General features: G+C 34.7%; 1 long non-coding RNA gene across 1 annotated transcript; it reads right to left on the bottom strand.

Moving 5' to 3' along the window:
• Window positions 1–374: 374 nt before the first annotated feature.
• On the bottom strand, window positions 375–2,686 carry LOC131110633 (uncharacterized). Its single transcript, XR_009120927.1, has 3 exons — window positions 2,542–2,686; window positions 2,007–2,055; window positions 375–1,869 (listed from the first exon to the last, which is right to left on the bottom strand). It is a non-coding gene; the product is annotated as an uncharacterized LOC131110633 (long non-coding RNA).
• Between the last annotated feature and the right edge of the window lie 2,428 nt (window positions 2,687–5,114).

Here is a 5,114-nt window from a genome sequence, read left to right as displayed (position 1 = left end):
TATTTAATATATTATTTAAATGAAATAATCAATTATATATATAATTTTATGTATATATATATATATAAATAATATAATATATATAATTAACTGGAAAATATTTGTGTAGCTTTTATCTGCACATGTCTGATCACCTCCTGGGGAGCTAGTATAGTATACTATATACTATTATATACTATATATAGGGGGTATAGTCCTTCACGCTGGCAATCAAATTAACTCATTCATTCAGTAGAACATATAAATATAATAGATACCTTTTACTTTCAGCGAACAAGTGCTGCTGCTTGTCTACGCTATGGAAGAACGGCAGCGACAAGCACCTTTTAGCCCCCTGTAACACATTTCAATGTTTCATGTTGCAAGAATAAAATGATGTCACACTTAAATTAAGGACGTTACACAGGATGGAGAATATCATGGTGTATAAGCAACGTTATATTATTATTGACTTAGACATACTTTATTGTAATATCCACAGGGGAAATTGCATGGTTACAGTAGCTTTAGCTGTAATTAACAGAAGCTAACAAACACAAACTGGCAGGCACAATGATCCAACTGTGCTGGCAGCTGCCTCATTTGATCAGGGAATTTCAGCATTTTTTACTGAAGCAACTTAAAAAGAAATACATTTAGAATACAGTTCAATAGGCAAATATTCTATTTTTTATTTTATCATGATGAGTAAATCGTAAATACAGTGGAAAAAAAACAATGTGATTATTTGAAAAGTTAATACAACAGCAGGTTAAAAAATAATGTGTTTTGTGTTCCTCATCCATTTGATTTGTTTGCGTGGCAGGATCAAGCAAGGTTGAAGAAAATGACAATCTAAAAATCTCTGGAGGCTAAAAGCCGAACCTGTCATGATGTTCAAATAGTTGCTTGAAATGTGCTTATACCTTTTAATATCATTTGCCTCATTACTTATTCATCAGCAAAACCAGACATCAGTTACATGCTGAATGTCACCGAGCTTAAGCTCACTTCAACAGTACATTCCCATCCTCGACTATGAAACGGTTCAAAGGTCGTAAGAGTTTAAAAAAAACAGTTTTGGATGCATTTTCTGACGCCTGCTCTGGTGCTTAAAAGCTGGGGCTGCTAATACGATTTGTAACATCCCGTTGCGGCTGACACGTTTGAATAGAGTCAAGCGATTATGAGAAATCATGCTTGAGTGAGCTTGCTTACCAATCTGCTGTGTGTCTTAGCCAAAACATCCATATATTAGCGCTCGCTGAGCCTAATGAACATCCCCGCTCTTATTGATGATCCCTTTGTTGTGTGAGGGGAATTTACATAATTTACTCAGATTAAATTTGCCTCCATTACAACATACCTCTTCCTCATTCCATTCTTTTGCTGCGATGGTAACTGCATCACATATGCGAGTTTGAGTCGTTTGATATTCTTGCTTGTTGCTCTAAATCAACTGGCAAAAACGGCATTTTGTCATCGCTTTCTGCACCCCGCTTGCTGTGGCATAATCATATCTCGGTATTTTCTGCTGAGACTTGCACTGTGTTTTATGTCCTGGGGAGAACGGGGAGGAGGAGGAGGAGGGTGAGTGGCGAAGATTTTGGGCTGAGGAAAAAGGAAGGAGAGTGATAATAGTTTGAAGGCCGTGTCAGTGGTAGGCGAGTTTCAGAAGACATCATGGTAGTCGTGGGAGATAAAAACCAGGTATGGCAACCCTATCATCACGTCAGAGCAAGCAAGCTTTGATACTGTATGTTCTGAATCTACTGATGTGTCTCTGCTATTACTTTCCTACTGCTTTCCCCTGCAATTAGACCGTGACGCCATGAGAATGCTAAATCAGTGTTGATTTAGTTCTGAAGGTCTGCACTTTTTTTCCCCCCACTGCAAAAAGAAAATAAAGAAAGACATAACCACATGATTTTCTGTGACTTATCTTGTGGTGGAGGTTGTTTAAATTTAAAGTACACAGTTGGGGAAGGGGAATAAACATGCAAATATAACAGTCAAACCTACATTACCTGTCATCTTTGAATAGAAAGCTGCATCCAAACCTTTGCTGTACTGGTGCTGTACAAAATTATTCACAATTATTAAATTACAACAACTATTGGTCTTTTTCTTTTGAATAAATGCATCCACATTTCATTCTAGTACACTATGGATATTAACATTGATTTTCATCACTGATTGGATGATGAATTACACATTTACTCCCTCACAGTAAAATACACAGAGCTCATTGTAAACAGCCTCTTGCTGCCAAATATATTAATAGCCAATAAATGGCTACAAAACAGCAAGGGGGAAGTGCATTTCACACTTAAATACTACCACTGTCGTTATGTGGCAGCTATAAAAGCTAACCAACAATGGACAGGAACAAAAACATGACAGACTTTGTGTAACCAGAATAAATGTCATTACTAAAATAAACGCCATTAAACACGAAATACAATTCACCAGGTCAGCCACTAAGCTCTCAATGTTATTTTACAGCAGAAAACAAACAATACTGTAATGTCAAACATTTAAAAAAAAAAGCACTGTACTCACCAAACGTATTTAATATTTGTAGACAAACATTGACAAAGTGTTCTATCAACAGACTAAAAGGAAAAGGTTTGCTTTGGGCTATTCAAAACCATTACCAAGCTACTTAGCATTGCAGGCTACAGATACACGTTTGCTAGCTTCAAACAGAAGGTCCTAACTATCCAATCAAACAGCTTGAAAGCGCTGACATCATCATGTGCTTTCTCGTGGGGCAAACTGAAACACTGATTGGTTAAGACAGCCGTCAATCAACAGTTTCATTCATTTTACTACCGCAGCGGCTGGCTAAAATGGATTTAATTGTCTTTGCCTAGCAACACAATGCTGAAATCTGATTGGATAAATGTAACAAATACTGCTGGAAAGCACAGAATAAAGTAGCAGTTTGTTGCTCAATATAATGTGAAGGAATCTGTCAAATTATTTGGTAATTGGTTAAAAAAAGGATTATATGAAATTTTTATCAGCTATCTCTTATTATATTAAAGATAAATAAATTTATACATTTTTATACATACACATTTAGTTGTTTAATAAGTTCTAGTCTAAAACATACAATGTACATGTACAGTGTACAGTGTATTGTCACTCATGTTAAAAATAAAAAAGTAGAAAATAACACAGGGACTGCGCTAATACTGTACATTATGTTTTAGGCAAACAATTGAGTTCGATAATAATATAATAATAATATATATTATATAATCAGGGTTTTATACTGCCAATACTGATACCGATCATGTGGATTAATTATATACATTTTTTATTTAATTATGATAAGTGCTAATGGCCTTATGATATGTTTTTTGTTTTCAATTTAAATTATATATTTTTTGAATTTGCTGCAAAAAAAATAACAACAAAAAAAACAAACTCTGAGCCACTCTTTGGACACAGTGACTCAAACCACTAATATTTATACTTGTCATGTTCCTGTATTCAAATTTCCAGACAAGGTCAGGCAGTCATTGTCAAACTATGTTGTGGCCTCACTCTCATCCGCGCACACACACACACACACACACACACACGAGCAACATCTCGAAAAACCCATTTGCCATTTCTTGATTAATTTGTTTGTCCGCTAACTCAAACGCATGAGGAATTCAATTAATTTCATAAAGTGGAACAATAGTGGGTCTAATCAAAATAAATGAATCCACAAAACCACATCATTGCAATTAATAAAAAATAAAAAAAAAACACACATTTTCCTATTTTGGCATCATGCTTTCCAGTGTATATCTGTTATTCTCAGTTAATGAAAACATGCCAATTGGAGCTAAGGGGCCACAGGTTGAGATGCTTAATACAAGTCGGTAAGGATCCAACATGGCAGCCGTACATTAGATGCAGAAGTGGCCAAATTTGGATTTATTGCCTGCATCCCGTAGCGACAGATGAACAACTCAAGTATCATCATTGGTCAGAGACAACACAGAAGGAAACATTAATTAACCTTCAGTTTTCTGCCCTCCCCCCACATAGTTACTAATTAATTTCCCATAAAACTCAATTAGTTACCAGGGAAAGTAGTAAGAAATAAAACATGTTAAATTTGGAATTTAGCTTTAGATGTTTTCTGAAATGGGATATGATATTTTTAATTTATAATGATATAATTTAATTTAATTTAATTTTCATTTTTAAATGATATTAAATTCCGTTTAAATAAATTAAAATAAATTAAATAAATTAAATTAAATAAATTAAAATAAATAAATTAAATTAAATAAATTAAATAAATAAATTCTGTTTCATAAATTCCTGTGCTAAATAAATGCCTCGTTGTCATGCCTGCACAGAACTAATTTTACTGCATTTTTTAATTGTTAAATTCGAACATGAAATTCGACCTTACATAAATATATAAAAACAAATTTGGATTTAGCTTTAGATGTTTCCTGAATGGGATTGTGCTCATGATATTAAAACACAGCTTAATCTGCTTGCTTCCACTATGAAAATTAACATTAAAAAGGCGTAATTTCATTGTTTTGTTTCCCAAAACTTTTTTGGTGTCACTAAGTTTGAGGGCTGAGCTCGTGACTTGCAGCTTTCTACCAAGTGGCAGTGTTTTCCTGGGAGTGAGCAACCAGAACTTGTTGACTAGCTGTTTAGCTTCCTATGCATTTAATAGTCTATGCTTTCACTATTTCTGACTTTTGTAATTAACTTCCATTGTTTATCAATTCATGACCTTCTGTGTATGGTGTTGCTTATTGGTTATTTTCACTGGGTTTTGTCAGCCAATCAGATTCTTCCATTCTTCCTAAATAAATGCCCCGTTGTCATGCCCGCACGGCACTAATTTTACTGCATTTTTTTTTATTGTTAAATTCGAACATGAATTTCGACCTTACATAAATATGTAACAACAAATTTGGATTTAGCTTTAGATGTAGACTAGCTGTTTAGCTTCCTATGCATTTAATAGTCTATGCCTTCACTATTTCCGACTTTTGTACTTAACTTCTATTGTTTATCAGTTCATGACCTTCCGTGTAGGGCAGGGGTGGGCAAACTACGGCCCGGGGGCCACATCCGGCCCGCCAAGTGTTTCAATATGGCCC

Source organism: Doryrhamphus excisus, chromosome 23 (assembly GCF_030265055.1).
Source record: "Doryrhamphus excisus isolate RoL2022-K1 chromosome 23, RoL_Dexc_1.0, whole genome shotgun sequence".
NCBI classification, from domain to species: Eukaryota; Metazoa; Chordata; class Actinopteri; order Syngnathiformes; family Syngnathidae; genus Doryrhamphus; species Doryrhamphus excisus.
This window is presented reverse-complemented; position numbering and strand designations above follow the sequence as displayed.